The sequence below is a fragment of the Hyaena hyaena genome, unplaced genomic scaffold, assembly GCF_003009895.1.
Source record: "Hyaena hyaena isolate Hyena2069 unplaced genomic scaffold, ASM300989v1 scaffold_186, whole genome shotgun sequence".
Lineage (NCBI taxonomy): Eukaryota > Metazoa > Chordata > Mammalia > Carnivora > Hyaenidae > Hyaena > Hyaena hyaena.
The window spans coordinates 255,009-272,343 of NW_024080818.1; the positions used below are offsets into that span (position 1 = coordinate 255,009).

General features: G+C 39.8%; 2 protein-coding genes across 3 annotated transcripts in view; one reads left to right on the plus strand and one right to left on the minus strand.

The window, feature by feature from the left end:
* The window catches only part of MED12L (mediator complex subunit 12L), a 324,782-nt gene that overhangs the window by 153,988 nt on the left and 153,459 nt on the right, over positions 1-17,335 (minus strand). The gene's annotated exons all lie outside the window — the stretch shown is intronic.
* Positions 1-17,335, plus strand: part of P2RY14 (purinergic receptor P2Y14) — a 55,220-nt gene that overhangs the window by 8,722 nt on the left and 29,163 nt on the right. The window contains exon 2 of one of the 2 annotated variants that reach the window (XM_039241003.1): positions 7,850-7,940. The gene's annotated coding sequence lies outside the window, so the exon portion shown is untranslated. Of the gene's footprint in view, positions 1-7,849; positions 7,941-8,049; positions 8,104-17,335 lie in introns of those variants that run through there. The other variant, XM_039241004.1, reaches the window with a different exon arrangement.

A 17,335-nucleotide genomic window follows, 5' to 3' on the forward strand; every position in this document is an offset into this window, starting at 1 on the left:
GTAGTATCTCATCATTGTAATCTGCATTTCCCTATTAACTCGAGATGCTGAGCACCTTTTCATATGTTGTTTGGTAAACATCTTCTTTTGTGACTTGTTTCCTCATGTTATTTGGCCATTTTTTTAACTGAGTTATGAAAATTCTTTAAATAGTATGAGTCGTTTAATAGAAATATGTATTCTGTATTTTTCCTCCCATTCTGTGGCTTGTCTTTCATTGGAAAAATGGAAGCTTTCAATTTTAGCAAGGTATAATTTATTAACTTTTTATTTTATGGTTAATATATTTTGCATCCTAATAAATTACTGCCTGTCCAAGGTTGTGAACATATTCTATATTCTTCTAGAAGCTTTATGGTTTCAGTTTTACATTTAGGTATATAATCCATCTTGGATTGCTTCTTTGACTCCTTATTTCATCAGGCAATAGATCTCCACAGAGAAGAAATGATCTATAAACACTACTGATTCATTCACAAATGCCCCCATGGGTTGAGAGAAATCTATTCTGAAAGTCTGTTGAAGAGCCTATGCTTAGCCTCAGGGACATGCTGGGTAGAAAACCTATTCATAGGAATAAGGTCACAAATGTGATCCAAATGGACACAGAAGTCTCCATTTGAAAGTGATGGTCTGGGGGTGCCTGGGGGGCTAAGTCAGTTAAGCTTCCAACATTGGCTCAGGTCATGATCTTGCAGTTTTTGAGTCTGAGTCCCGTGTTGGGCTCTATGCTGACAGCTCACAGCCTAGAGCCTGTTTACGATTCTGTGTCTCCTTTTCTCTGTCCCTCCCACATTCACACTCTGTGTTTCTCTCTCAAAAATAAATACACATTAAAAAAATTTTTTTAAATAAGAAAGATAGTGGATCGTCTGGCCCTGCCTTACAATAAGCTTTTGACGAGGATAGGGATAATCCAGAGTTTCCATTTCTTAATGAACAACAGTTTAACCCAGCATAAAAAAAACAAACAAACAACAGTTTGCTCACAGTATTTTCTTGCTCTTTGAATATGCATTAGAACAATTACAATGTCACTAGTATAAACTGAATTCTCTTTAATGAATTAGGTATCAGTCAAGTGATTCTTAGCTCCACTGAAAACTGACTTCTAAAATGAGTAATCAATGTAGAAAATATTACTCTCCGGGGACATATTTTCTATAGCCTAAGACATATGCATTATTTTATAAGATTTAGATGACATTTAAAAATGTTTTAGTAGTATTTCTTCTAGGTAACATATCAACTCAAACCATAAAGAGAATTATACCTACTACTCAAAGATTATTACTTAATGCATCTAAAAAAAGCAGTTATTTCCTTGAGATTTTACTAAGAAAACACAAGATTGGGAAGAGTAAAAATACTCTTTCCCACTTTTCGGGCTTGGAAAAATTAACAAATTAACTGGGGTCATAGCACATTTTCTGAGTACTTAGCAATGAAGTTGGCAAAACATTCTGTATACTAAAAAATGAAGAGATTATTCTGAAGAGTTGCATTATGACAGCTGCTTCCTTGATGATACAGAGCTAAAACACACCCAGTGTTTAGCAAGCCTCGTATCTTATTACCAGCCTGAGCATTTACGTTTCCACAATACAACTGAGGGACTGCCACAAGAAAATTATTTACAGCTGAACAAGACCTAAGCACTCATTTGCAGCCTGCACGTTCTCTATGTTTAATGAGTACCCAAGATTCACAAGCTAACATTGCTTAGAAACTGTCAACAAGGGGCGCCTGTGTGGTTCCGTTGGTGAAGCGTCCAACTTCTGTTCAGGTCATGATCTGACAGTTTTTGAGTGTGAGCCCTGCATCAGGCTCCATGCTGACAGTGCAGAGCCTGCTTCAGATCCTCTATCTCCTGTTCTCTCTTTCCCTAGCCCACTCTGGAGCATGTGTTCTCTGTCTCTCACAGAAATAAACATTGAAAAAGAATTTTTAAATAAAGTATCAACAATAGTTGCTTAGAATTTAGGGGGAAATAGAAACAAGTACCATGTAAACCTGGTATTGTTTCTTTTTGAATAGAAAAGAAGTTTTCACAGCTACCTACTTTAATGTGGCTAAGTTACGCATTTCAATTCCTTTTTCTCGTTGTCAAGTATTTCAATTATCACCATTCCCTTAATGGAACTCCATTACTTTTATGCCTTATTTAATGTATAATTCTTTCCACAGCCTTAGGTCAGAAAGAATAAAAGCAGCAAAAAATAAAGTCCTGGTAAGGAATATTGTCTTAAGCCATATATTCCATGAAGTGTTTAGTTAATGGTTCTAATAGTCAAAATAAACTTTTCATTTAAAGAATGTAAGAAACTCTACCATTCAGGAAATACACCCTAGAATAAGCTACCCAAAGTTTAATTTGAAAAGTTCTCTAGGACTTCACAGCACTGATATAATTCACTGATGCTAGCTATGAGGTAAATCTTAATTTCCCCTAACATCCATTTCAAATCACACTGAAGGCACCCCACGAGAGACTGCATGGACTTCACGTCAGGAAGGAATTTATAAAACGTACAGAATCTGATGGCATATGAGGACTGAGCACACCACTCCCTCCCTGAGAGGAGGGAACCTTTCTTTCATAGAATGTCTACAGCAATTTCTCTTCTTGTTAGACTTTCTTCTTAACCAGCAGCCAAATGCCCCTGCTCACGTTTTATTTTTCCCGGTCACAAGCCTCCAAGTCTCAAAGCTTTTCTCCTATGGCTGGAGTTCCTTCATACTGATTTGTTCATATCACTTACTCATATGCTTCTTCATTTATGTAAAGTCTTCAAAGTACTAGAAGAGATTCAAAGGAAAAAAAAACATGCAGCACCCTCGCCCTCCCTCGTCTCATATAACTAAGACTAATGTGAAAGTCAAAAAATAACAACACCCTAAAAAAGGACTACACTATTATACAAGTACTTTTGTGTAAATAAAATTTTCATAATGTCTAAAGTCTAGTCAAACTGTGTTTTTTGGGGACTTGTTTGTTATTTTTTTAGACCAGTGAATTTTTAAAAAAATTTTTAACATTTATTTATTGTTGAGAGACAGAGACATGAGCAAAGAGAGGGCAGAGAGAGAGGGAGAAACAGACTCCGAAGCAGGCTCCAGGCCCTGAGCTGTCAGCACAGAACCGGATGCGGGGCTCCAACCCACAAACCGGGAGATAAGTACCTGAGCTGAAGTCAGATGTTTAATCGACCACCCAGGCGTCCCGTAGACCATGGAGTTTACTGATGAGACACTAACATGCCTATGAAGCAAGGACAGCAGACAACTTAGGTTCTACTAAAACCAGAAGCTGGAAATGCCGTAAGGCCATGCTTTCCTCCTCTAATATGTTTTCCTCTTTAAGCTGTTTCATTCCTGCTAGTTTTGTTTTGGTAGTGACTTTACTTTTTACCAATACAACATTATAATTCACATCTTTCCTTCTTCACTGATTTTTTTTTTTTTTTTTTTTTAATTTTTAAATGTGTTACTGGTTCAGTTCCCCATTTCTGTGGTCTCCGGCTATCTTTCCAGCTACACAATCATCTCTGGACCTGTGGCCATGGGCATTGGGTAATAGCATTCAGGATTCTTTCTGTTGGGTGTCATCCTTAAAGGAAGAGTGTCATTGTGAACTTAGGGAACTCTCCCAAACATGTTAGTTGATATATCATGCTGAGAGGCTGACTTATGGTTATCCGAGGTTATTCTTTCAACAACATTCACTTAGGAAGGTAAATCAAAACGTTTCTACACTTTTAGGCAACTATATTTAATGTTAAGTTCATTCACTCAACAACAAACAGCTCTCCATTTGGGCTGGTACTATGAATAGAAGCCTAAAGTCTTCTTCTGCTTGGGATTTCTGGACATATTCAGTGTTAAGTTTCAAATATTTCACAAACTTGTTTGCATTTTGACTTTGATAAAGTTCATGTTCTCATTTTAACAGAGGCCTCTGAGTGCCTCAAAATTGAGGATGTGAAGAAAAATTTCATTACTTAACAGGAATCAGATGACCCCCCCCCCCCCCCACAAACTCGCTATGCCAGGAGAGCCATTAGCATGAAGTTTCCACAGCCACGCAAACAGAATCACTAAGGAGACAGGAGGGACTGAAAGCAAACAAAGCAAAATGACATCAAAGCCAAAGGCACCTGTGTACATTGCCAAGTGGAACCTACACCAGGAACTCGGGAACTCCTGTGATTAAGTTCAGGGCAAAGACAACAATCAAATGTCCCCGTGGACCAGAACCGGTCAGGCTCATCATGGACAGACAGCTCTGGTCTTTGCCTGCCACCTTCAATTCTCAGGGTCACAAGGCCCTGTTCCAGCCCCTCCCATTATTTGGAAAGAGACGAAATCAGAGACCCTTCTAAATCACAGTTGTTATGAGTGTTATTTGTCAGGAAGGACTTCTAGTCGAACAAAATCTTAATACATCTTTACATCAAACACAGACCCAGAAATGGTCTTGAAGAGGTTGAAGGGAAGACTCCCTCAGACTGTCTGAACACTCCCCTGGAAAGCTCCTATGCCTGACCAGAGCCAGTCAAAAAGAAGTTTCAAACCATTGCCCAGGCTCCTCCTTGTAGACAGTAATATTCTTGTGATTAGACACTAGAGAAGTTTTTAAACATATAAATTAGGGGCGCCTGGGTGGCTCAGTCAGTTAAGCGTCCTACTTCAGCTCAGGTCATGATCTCGCAGTTTGTGGGTTTGAGCCCCGCTTCTGGCTTTGTACTGACAGCTTGGAGCCTGGTTCAGATTCTGGATCTCCCTCTTTCAGCTGCTCCCCCTATTCATGCTCATATTCCCCCTCAAAAATAAGCAAACATTTAAAAATATTAAACATCAATTTGAGGAAGAACAATTTCAGGGAAAAAGGCATTCCATTGAATATAAATGAGAAAACTCTCAATACTGCTTATGAGCACTTTGTACAATGATATACCAACTAATGAGTTTAGGTTTGAATTTCTGAGAGACTGGCCATAAGTTTTCAGTAAGAGTACTTAGCTTCTTCTTTTTTCTCTGCTAAAACACACCCCTCCTGCCCTCATGAAAAGACTGTGGTTCTTTAAAACATAACAAGGCATGCCCAATAATGATTTAACTTTACACCAAATGAGCCCAAACTCTTCCTGATACCCCACCAGACAAGTGTTAGCAGAATAATGAAAACAATTACCGCGGTGGAACTGAAGACCGACATCAAAATACAGCCTTCAAAGTTTTAAGAGGAAAGTAGGAGGGAGTGACAAAATAAGGTTATGAGATGTTTATAATGATGAGGAAAATATGAAATAACCCAAACAGCCATCAATAGGGAAATGGTTAATCCACGATTCTTTCCTTCTGGCGTGCAACTATCCGACAGAAAAACATACAGATTTGAAAACTGACACCGGGAAGTCACCTAGATATACTGGGGTAGGTAGGGGTTGGGAGCAGTGGTAAGAGATCTCAGCTTCTGTCTACAGTTACCTGCCTTCCTGGTATTTAATAATTACTAACATTTATTAAGTGTTTTCCACACATTAGGCACTGCACTAATGCTCAATGAATTCTTACAACAATCCTATGGGATACAGAGAGTTATTCCCATTTAATGAATGAGTTAAAGTATTTTAGCCAGACTCAGCTGGTAAGTGGTGGAAGTCAAATTTGAATCCAGGAATTTCAACTCTGTAGTTCAGAATCTTAGCCACTACCTTATATATCCCTTAGAGATCAGTCTTTGTTCACTGGCTATTTTAAATCAATTCACTCTTAGATTCTTTACTTTCATATAACAAGAAAAAATTTCCACTTACTGTTCTGGGAAATAATTTTAAGGAAAATTAAATAAATGACCAAACATGCAAAGCTCGTGAGATTTTGAAAAGTCATTATGACCCAAGATGGCATTAAACTCAAGATCAAAGTACAAGGCAACTTTACAAATAAGTATTATTTAAAGGCTCAGTGACCAGGGTGCCTGGGTGGTTCAGTCAGTTAAGCACCTGACTCTTGATTATGGCCCAGGTCATGATCTTGTGATTTGCGGGGAATAAGCCCTACATCTGGCTATGTGCTGACAGCAAGAAGCCTGCTTTGAGATTCTCTCTCTCCGTCTCTGCTCCTCCCCCATGCTTGTTCTCTTTCTCTCTCAAAATAAACTTAAAATATAATAAAAGCTCAGTGACCGATAATGATTCTGTCAGCCCCCACTGTAGTAGCAAATTGTGAAGGCTACTTGACACATTTCCTTCAGGTTCAAGGTGTTTGTGAATGTTCACAGCACAGAGGATGTAACGTTTACAATTTAACAGATGCCCACCATTTCAAGGCAAGCTGTGAAGAGCCCAATCAGCAGGCATTCTTTTAGCAGCTCTACATATTGATGCCCATGGAATGGGAGGTATTTCCAGGTGAAGCTGATGATTAGCTGGGTCACTAATGGGTGCTGGCCGTCCTAAAAGCATAGGAGCTACAGACGCCCTAGAGTTGTTGATCCACCTCCCTGCCCACCTGACCCAGCAAAAATGCCCTGCTCCTCACCCTCAACCCAACACATGTCCTCATGAGTCTGCTCTCCACCTCCACCACCACCACTGCCCAGCAGTAATACCAGCAGTGTTTCCCATCATCCTAGAGGACGACCAAGAACTAAGGCATCCCCTGCTGCAACTCACATCCTTCCTAGCTGTGTGACCTTGGGTACGAAGCTTAACCACTCTGTGCCTCACTGTCCTTGTTTTATTAGGGTACATTAACAGAACTTACTTCATACATTAGTTATTAGGTTTTAAGGAGTTAATATAAATAAGATATTTAGGAGACTATTTAGCATATTCTAAAAACTCAATTCTAGGTATTAGCATTGCTACTAATATTACTATAGCACAAAAGCAGGAGATATAAACTTACTTGTGAGCCTTCTTTTCCTTACTTTACCATTTACAACAAAATGGTTATCCAAGGATAAATTTCCCAGTGGTATTTCTTTGTCACTTTTCTACATTTTCTAATTTTCCTATGCATGCCTTAGTAAGTTTTCCTTAATTAAATTGCTTAAAGCAAACAACTTGAAGAATAAGTCTTCATTAAATTCCCTTCCTACCTGTCTAGTGGGGTGTGGAATTAAAAGAGCCTCTCTCTACCCCATCAAGTCCACAGCTGAGCAAGGCAGTGTCAGGACTACCCTACAGGTACCATGCAGAGCCCAGGACTAATGTCTAATTTCAGGATGTGACCTTTCCGTGAAGAAAACTGGGGACAAACCACAGACCACAGCGAAACATCCTACTGCAAATTATTATCAAATTCTAAAAAAACAACAACAACAAAACAAAACAATCACTGGTGTGTGACTTAGAATCTACTAATTCTAGCAGGATATATCCTGAAAGTTAAAATACTTAGAGCCACCTGGGTGGCTCAGTTGGTTAAGCGTCCAACCTTGGCTCTGGCCATGGTCTAGCGGGTCTGTGGGTTCGAGCCCCGCATAGGGCTCTGTGCTGACAGCTCAGAGCCTGGAATCTGCTTTTGATTCTGCATCTCCACCTGTCTCTGTCCCTACTGAGCATGCACGCTCGCGCTCTCTCTCTCTCTCTCTCAAAAATAAACAAGCATTAAAAAAATTTAAAAAGTTAAATCCTTAGCATAAATCAGAGTATTTAACTGGGGGTTCCCCAATCTCCCACTAATATATAAAATGTACATTCTGGCTTTAAACACATTATTAAATGACTTCACAACCTAAAGCTACTACAAATTTTTGGATTACTAGTGATTCTCAAACTTGTATACACCTGCTAAAACCCACATCTTGGACAGAGCTCACCCACAGACTTTGTTTCAGGGGTGGGAATCTGGAGTCACTCCTGGGAATCTGCAATGCTGATGCTACCAGTCCATGTCCAGGAGTCATACCAGTGATTTAAGGAATTAAGGTGAGCATTTTGGCTTGAACCCTAACAGTAAGCACCCAACCTGTTTAACAGAATGTAAGAAAACTAATGGCCATTTCTCCATTATAGACCAGTAGTTGCCTGCCAAGTAGTGGCCCTTCAGTTTGGCTTCCTCATCACCAACCCTCCCATCTCACATTTCTAGGTAAGCTATGCTTGACTATCATTTTAATTCAATTAGGCAAATATTTATCAAATTCCGTATATCCAAATAGATTAGAAACTAGCTTTGGATATTAGTATAAAACAGTAACTGCCCATATATTTCCACCAACACTACCACCTCCATCAATTTTTCTTTTTCTGGTGTCTCTTCGCCATTCATTTACACTAAATACTCCCTTCTTGTTCTCATACACATTCATTTTCAAATGAGGAGGACAAAGAGTATAATGTAGTCTAGAAAATTCCACCTCTCCCTTACTTCAGAATTAAATGTGTAAATACACATGGCTCTTAAGATCAAGATGCTTCCCCTACAAGAATCAAAGCCAATGTCATGCAAACATTAAACACAGAGACCACCAGGAAGGCCATGCTTGACCTGCAACACACAGAATGAAAGCAGCTAGATACATCCATGATTTCAAAGAACTCAGTGCGCGGAGATGAAAAGCAGCAAATGATGAACATGTCATAGTGGATAAAGGATAAAGGTCAAGGTTGAGTATGCTATAGATGTCTTATAGTGTGAGAACAACCACAGCAGAGATGGTATTCTGAATAGGGAGAAAATGCTTACACTCATTTAACACAAATAAGGAATTTGTTACATTTTTAAGATTAGACCCTAAAGGCTACATACTCAGCAAAGTGATCATCAGGGAACAAAACTGGTCAATATTGAGTTGTACTTAGGTAAACAGTCATTTAAAACTAGTTTTAAAAAGATACTAGTAGAGCTAAGTAAAGGAGGAAATTAGAGGTGAATAAAAGTTCATTTTATCTTCTGGTAATATCAACTCCTTTACAAACTACTTCCTTAGGCTAGATAAGATGACCTTTTGACTCCTTTCTCCATGTTCAAACACCATGTCCATTAAATGTGAATAGTCCTCATTCTTTTTACAACTGAAACACATTCCTACTCTGCCTGCCAATGACCTCCCTAGCCACATCAATACAGTGAGAACCCACTGTTAGTTGAATGCTATCCTTAGCCAAAAAATAGAAAATACCCAAGGTCCTCTTTAGAGTGCATAGAAATATGAAATATTTATAACAAAAAAGAGATTTGATTCCAAATAATTTGGAATTAAAATATAGGGATAACAGAAGGGAGAGAACAAGATGAATTAACTCTTTAAGATTCATGAAGGAAATAGAACAGAGAAAACATGGAGCCTAAAGCATGCAGTAAACCTAAACTATAAGCCAAGACTCTAAACTTTTGTCTGGAAAAGCAACGTGCTCGTTTCAGTGGTTGGTGAAGAATCCTCCTAAGGACTAGCAGAGTCGTTTATACATAGAAGATGCTCAATAAATTGGCTCATAGAAGGTGCCATCCCTGTATCACAGCAGGTTTCACCTCAGAGGGATGACATAAAACTCATTTTTAAGGTTTCAGGTAAGTCCCGGGCTTTCAAAACATTGGTGGCATTCAAAATTTCTATTCTATCCAGAGTGTGTCTATCTGTAAACTGGTCCTGGTTGTCGAGGGCAGATCCAGGTTCACTCCTGCAGCCCTAATGTAATTGTAATTGACACTCTGTTTCACTCTCAAAAGTGTCCCAACTTAAATAATAAATTCTAAGATCACCCTATCCCAATCTGCTCTGGCTAAGCCTTTGGTAAATGAAACCTCTTCCAAAGTGCTTTCTGGGGCAATGGTCTTCAGGTCAGAAAGATTCTCCACAAATCTTGAAGGTAAGAAACACAAACCACCAAAAGGAGTGCCTATTTCTGAAAGCAAGCCAGATGTTACAATACATCATGAAGAGCACTGACCTCAGTTCACTGGCTTCTAATTACTAAATTATCTATGAAGCCCATGGTTACAAATGCATCTTCCAGAATGATATGGTTTCAAACTGTGTTCCTTAAACACAGGGAATCATAGGCATATGGAGGGGTAACAAGGTAGAGAATGAACAGGTAGGCTAACTCTTACCTATCTTCAAAGATACACTATCGTCAATTTTATCCGTTCGCTCTATTTAAGATTTCAGAAGAAAATACTGCAGTCTGCTGCTCAAAACTAAACAAAGAAGTACACACACATACACAGTTTTAAAGCATATTGCTAGGACAAGGGTCCGGACAAACATTTTTAAAAGACACTATAGGAACTGCCCCTGTCCCCAGAGAGAGAGAGAGAGAGAGAGAGAGAGAGAGAGAGAGAGAGGAAGAGAGAGAGAGGAAGAGACTGAAAATTTTAAGGAGAAAGGATCCTAAGTAACTCAACATGCTTACTAAAACTGAGGCAATGGAGTACCTGCATGGCTCAGTGTGTTAAGCATTAAACTCCTGAGTTTGGCTGAAGTCATGATCCCACAGTTTGTGATATGGAGCCCACTTGGGATTCTCTCTCTGCCTCCCCAGCTTAAGCACAAGGACTCAGTCTCTCTCAAAGTAAACAAACATTAAAAAAAAAAAAAAAACCCACCTGCAACAATGAGGGGCACTGGGCTGTAACAGTCAGTGGAACAGGTAAGTGGGTGTGGAGCCTACTTGAAAAGGAAAGAAAAAACCTAAGGCATGAACTGAGCCATGGAGCATAGGAATTAAAAAGCCCATTATCACAGTATCAGTTCTATCCTAACTCTCTGCCTGCTTTTGTCCACTGTTCCCCCCAACTTCGCCAAACCTTACCACCGACATGTAGTGTTCAGGTCCTAATTATCTGCACACTTTCTAAATGATAATGCAACTATAAAACACACTTGGATGCCCCCATATTCAAAATGCTAGTCTCTATTTCTAAAATATGGTTGCTATGGAAGGGGTTGAGAATACAATAATCTTAATTTGGAGAAATCAATAAAAATAGGACAAGTATTTATCAGCTATACTTTGTGGCACAAACTGATTGCACTGCAATCTAGTTAACACAGCAACCCCATCAGGAAGGTGGCAGAGGGGAAGAATGACACAGATGCATCTGGCCCCAGAGCTCCGTGTCCTCACCCTGTCCACCACAGAATAGGCAGACGTGGTCCTTGCCCCAAAGGACTCTAAATAAGATCTCAAGCACACCAGTTGTGGATGCTAGATCGGAAATGAACAAAGGTAGAAATAAAAACTCCCCTGAACACCTCAGGATGTGTCACTCCCCCCGAGCTCTGGAGATGCGGCAGTCACTCTAAAGCAGCAGCTTAGAAAAAGAAAATTTTCATTGTCTTGCTGCCAGGGGCACCTTGGAACTTAACCCAGGGGCAATCCTGGACCACACTTCCCTAGTCAATCTTTCGTTCCCCCTTTAAGAAGACAACAAGACATTCTCTTCACCTACTTTCTAAGCAGCACACATAACGGAACCTATTTTTATGACAGCAAAGCCAAACAACAGAATTAAAGAAAGTGGTGACATTTCATTACAAGTAATTATTGTGAGGCTCTGGAGTAGTTGGTTATAACTCTGAGCCAGCTACCATGTAGCTTCCAGATCTTTCAAATCCATCACAGGGTAGCCTTAAGTAGTAATACACACACACACACACACACACACACACACACACACACACACACATTTAGTTTTGAGAGACAGCACAAGTGGGGAAGGGGCAGAGAGAGACGAGACACAGAATCTGAAGCAGGCTCCAGGCTCTGAGCTGTCAGCACAGAGCCCAACACAGGGCTCGAACCCACAAACTGTGAGATCATGACCTGAGCCGAAGTCAGATGCTCAACCGAGGCACCCAGATGACCCCAAAACAAATCAAATCTTATGCTGTCTGCGTACAAAAAGCTTAAAGCAAATTAGAGGGGAAAGGTGGGAAAGGAAGCAGCAAATATTAGTTACCATTCAAATGTTGTAGCATAGAGAAGAAACTTGGCATATAAAGGTTTGCGTCAATTGCAACTATGCCAAATGGTCCAGATGACACTTAGAACAGAGGAATGTTATGGTAAGATACATACCCATAAATATTATAGTTAAGTTCAATTTCAAAATCATGCTTTCTCCAAGCAATCGTTACCTTATAGAGATAATAAAAAACCCAGCCATGAAAGCCTCCTTCAAGATTTTTTTTTTTTAATTCTCCATCGAGGAAGTAATACTTATTGAAGGGAACATTAATCCACTCTCCTGTGTGCTAGGCACACAACAATATTTTGAAATACATCATTACCGCTTTTGTATAAATCATTCCAAGGAAGAGTCTTCTGATACCCAGAGAGGTTAAATAATGTGCTCAAGGCTACACAGCAAGTAAGTGCTTTAAGTTCGTCTATTCCAGAGACCTCAGTCTCAACCAATCAGACATGCTGCCTCTCACAGTCCCCGGACAGGACTACATGTCACCAAATGTTTCAACTCATAAAAGAAAAATACACAGTGGCAAGATCCTATAAATATTTAAACTAAATACAATATTACAATTGACACACAGTGGAAAAAGTATTAAATTCAAGTTGTAAAATAAGGGCTACAGAGACAGAGCTACATAAGCATGCCTTCCAGACAAGGTCACTTCGAAACCACTCCACATTCTGAGGAAACAGACCAAAAAGTTCTACAATCTGTCATGACCGTTTTCTTTTTAAAACTACACCATTTTTTTTTTTTTTTAGTTTCAGATGCATCTATATCACATGTGGCTTTTCTATTTTATTTTTTTGAAACTGAGCACCCCCCAATAGAACAATAAGCATCCTAACTCCTGGCGAACGACATGCATTTTGTACATGGAGTTGATAAGCAATATCTGGTTTTACAAATGGCAAGAAATCATTTAGCAAATTCAAACATTACTTTTTCCCCTATGGCCCATTAAAAACAAACAAACAAACAAACAAACACCTCTAAGGCATTTCCCACAAAAAGCCAGAATGGATTGAAAAACCACTCAGCTAAACTAACAAAATAATTACAAAATGCTCATTCATATGACCTTTTGTTTTCTTACTTAAGGAAAAATAAATATTCCCTGCCTCTACTAATATTTAACCACTCCTAGGCATTAAAATAAGAGAGATTCATCAAAAAGTTACTAATTCCATTCACGTAATAAGCTTTAGTCTCTCCCATAGGGCAGCAGACTGATGTGATCCAAGGCAGCCGACAGGCTTTGGGACCACAGTTTTGTCTACATTCATTACAAATAGTGGAGCCCTAAAAATTTCTGGAGTTGACAACAGTGAAGAGGAGGGACGCAAAGAGGATTGAGAGATATACACTCGCAGCTATAAAATAAGTCACAGAGATGAAAAGTACAGCACAGGAATACAGTCAATAATATTGTAGTAACACTCTATTATTGATACAGATGATGACAGTGACAACACTTAACGTAGGGGGAACATTGAGTAAAGAATTTTTGAATCATTATGTTGTACACGTGAAGTTAAAATAACATTATATATCAACTAAACTTCAATTAAGAAAAAATAGAGACTGGGTGAAGTGAGGGAGGGGTAGGAGACACCCAACTTCCTCATCATGGGGGTTCAGGAAAGTCAGGCCACAGACTAAACCACTCAGGAAGCACTCTATCAGCTGTGCCTCTCTCTAATGGTGTGAATTCACTAGGCTCCTGCATATTATTTATTTCCTCCTGAGAATGTGTTTATAATTTGCCAATCATTTTCCCAGGGTTATGTATGGTCATGTCATCTTAGAGAGCTTTCTGATAACTATGGTTATTGAGCCACCGGTTAGGCATCCGACTTCAGCTCATGTCATGATCTCACAATTCATGAGTTCAAGCCCCATGTTGGGTGGGCTCTGTGCTGACAGCTCAGAAATTAGAGGCTGCTTCCAATTTTGTGTCTCCCTCTCTCTCTGCCCCTCCCCTGCTCATGCGCGTGCGCTCGCTTGCTCACTCGCTCTCTCAAAAATAAAAAACATTTTTCAAAAATCAACATTTATTAAAGATACAAAAAGCATAGCACTCTGTATGTGCTATATATATTCAATGACAGTACATTTTCAAGAAAATTGTAAAGCAGCGATTAGACTATGATTATATTAATAAGAACCCTGCCACTTACTGAACCTATTTTGACTGAGGACTACAGTAAAAAAAAATATTTATTACTTCAATTAACCTTTCTAACAACTTTAATGAGGTGGGTGACACTAGACCCTTTTTGTTTAGATGTAGAGAGATTACAGAACTAGTCCAAGGTCCTCTGGCAGATCAGGGGCAGAGAGCTCCCTCATGTATCCAAATTTCTCTAAACCATGATGTGGAAAACTACAAAGAAGCACAGATTAATCTAACTCTGTGCCTCATGTTGGAAAAAATTTGCAGTAATTTATACCTTATTTTATCCTGGATGAAACCCTAGCCAAAGACAGCCATGGGGTTTATGTCAGAGGTCGGCGCTGACAGACTGTCTGAGACCCCTAAGAAAGGACTGGAAGGCTGCAGGAAAAGGGGCTGTGTTCAGTCACAGACGGCCGAGAAAGGCACTGGTGGCAGAGATAACGAGCCACTGAGCATGCAAACCCACATCCTTCTGCGAAGCAGTACGTACCGTCGTGGTCCTTCTCTCTAGTGGGTGTTCATTATCTAGATGCCCTCCCCTTTCGAACAAAAGTTTAGATGGGTATTTAAGTCACACTGTTACACATGAGGGCTACCAATTAGCATGATATACTAGGATATTCCCCAAAATAGTATCTTTACCAACATATGAGGGTCACTGTCTTCCTCCGGCACCCCATCAGTCAGTCATCTGTTAGATTTTCCCTCAGATTGCATATTCTTGCATGAACTTGGTTGCCCAAAGTCTCTTCAGCTCCACAAGCCAAACCACAGCCTTCCTATTTATGACACAGTAGCTTTTATGTTCTAAAGGATTGTCTTTATTTTTAAATGAACAAAACCAAGAGCCTTGCTTACATAAAATAAGGCTTCAGGAAAAACTACAAAAAAGAAAAATGATAACAAGGTAAAGAATCAGAACCTGATTAAGGCCTTCCACCACAGATAAGCTTTAACTAGAAGAAAAAGAAACATAGTTTTGGAAGTGTGTATATATTCTGCGTGTGACTTTTCCCAGATAGCAGTATCTGCTATTAAATAAGCTGCCAAAAGCAAAACGCCTAAAATCGATAAGGCAGAAGGCTTCTGCAGTGAAATACAAAAGAAAATTATTAAGAACAAACACTGGCCCACCGACATTTCCTCTCTTAAGCTATACTGCTGCTAAGTATCTATCCAGCAAAAGTTGTATACATTAACACAGATGTGGACTTTACACAGGTCTCTCAATGCAGCTATTGGCAAAAATACTTTAAAACATATTTCTTCATGCACATATAGCTAAGAACTGGTCTAACGGAGGTTTGGCTTAAATTATAATACTGAAGTGACGATAAGAGCTAACTTTATATAGCATGTTTACATAGCTTAACTAACTGAAAATGGCAAAATAAACAGCCTGAACCCTGAGGGAAGCCTGCCTTCATTAGACCAACAGGGCACAGTTTCTCCTGGTCACCAGAGGAGGCTGGGGAATCGTAATCCCTTTCAAAGCACGTGATGAGCCTCAACAATAAGTAATATTTACACAGCACTCATGATATGAGTAAGTGATGCTGATTTGTCCAGAGAATGGAGACATAATTACTGGGTGAGGAGAAGTGCTGGAGGGCAAGGGAGCTGAAACTTCATCTTCCACACAAAGCAGTCAACAGATGCTACTGAAAGCCAAATATGGTCATTTATGTAGAAATATAAAGGCTATTACTCAAAAATAATAGTTAGAAAGTGAAAGAGGCGGTCACCAAGGCATAGCAAAAGGGCAAGGGCTGCTACGTTCCATTACAAATTTTGTAAAATTATTTGATTTCTTAAAGTCTGTAAGTGCAGGATTTTAATAAAAATTTAAAATTAGTTTAATTTGAATTAAATAAATCCACACATGCATACATGAAGTGATGTCTAAATTGCTTGGGCTAGGAAAAACAGATGGAAAAATAGTGGAGGACCTCATTTATTAAATCCGATAAATAAGTCACCTTTTTGTATCTTAAAGCCTTCCTTCTTCAGTAAGCTAGAGACCTGGAAAGCAGGTCTGGTGTCTCTGGATTGCTCTGGCACAAGGGTAATGTGCCCAGCACAGGAAGCCAGACCTGGAGAGCCGGGGTGACAGACACTGCAGAAGAATCACCTGCCCTCCTGGCTGACAGGTCTAGTGACTTCATGAATAACAGACTCAGGCAATATCAGCACAAGACTCACCTTTCCCAAACCCAGGTGAGAAAACAACTAGCATCTGTGACCCAGGACAAGGTCTGACAAGTGGCCAAACCGGAATTCACATTAAGCCCTCTAAGAATTCAGAGAGGGGGTAACCCTTCATTCTCAGTGGTAAAATAAGGAGAGGCTCCATAAACGGTGGACTCTGGATTCTCAGTGGCGCACAAGAGCCCAACAGGTAGAGATGGAGGACAGGACCTGTTCCAGGCTGAGGGAACAGCCTGATAAAGGCCAGAGGTGAAAAAAATGAGATAGATGGTGCTTTTGGAAATGGGACATGGCCTAAGACACATCAAAATGCACACGGAGGGAATGCTGTCATTGCCAAGAGGAGAATGTGGGGAGGCGTGGGAGACTCCTGGCACAATTAGTCCACTGGTTTCTGGCAGAGTGTAAAACCACAGACATAACGGGGACGCCTGGGTGGCTCAGTTGGTTAAGTGTCTGCCTTCAGCTCAGGTCATGATCTCCCGGTTCATAAGTTCAAGGCCCATGTCAGACTCTGTGCTGACAACTCAGGGCCTGTATCCTGCTTCAAATTCTGTCTGTCTGTCTGTCTCTCTCTCTCACTCTCTCTGCCCCTCCCCCGTTCATGTATTGTCTGTCTGTCTCTCTCTCTCTCTCTAATAAAAACATTTAAAAATATTTGGGGAAAAAAAACTACAGACATGATCAACTTAAATAAAAATTTTAAAAGGGGGTATGTTTCCTAAATTAACTAGTTTATGGGAATATGCCGTCCATGTTTAGAGTAATTGATTTTGCTTACGACAAACTCAAATGCCAGATACCGGTATTTCACTCATTACTCATATCATGCCTGTCATGCCCCCGGGGTTTCCCCAAGTCCTTAGCTTTGTTCTAGTGAATTCCATTAATACTTTTTCTTTGTAACTCCGCAAGAGTGTTGAACTCCTAAGACCTAAAGATTCTTGTTTCAAGTACCTTCAGTTCTCCCTTCAACTTACAAAACAAATACCATTATAAATGGACAAATTCCTATAA